Raw genomic sequence first — 231 nt, forward strand, 5'->3', positions numbered from 1 at the left:
AGGCAGAGGCAGAGGCAGAGGCAGGCAGATTTCTGAGTTTGAGGCCACCCTGGTCTAAAGAGGTAGTTCCAGGACAGCCAATGCTGCACAGAAGAAATCCTATCTCAAAAAATCAAAACAAAAAAGAATAACCAGTGAGAGAGGAGGTTTCTTCTATATAATCATGTTAAGAAGTAGAAAAAAGAGGCCCATGCTCAGGGTCCGGATAAGAGGATGAGCTTTGAATAGAGG

This window comes from Mastomys coucha, chromosome X (assembly GCF_008632895.1).
Source record: "Mastomys coucha isolate ucsf_1 chromosome X, UCSF_Mcou_1, whole genome shotgun sequence".
In the NCBI taxonomy this organism is placed as follows: Eukaryota; Metazoa; Chordata; class Mammalia; order Rodentia; family Muridae; genus Mastomys; species Mastomys coucha.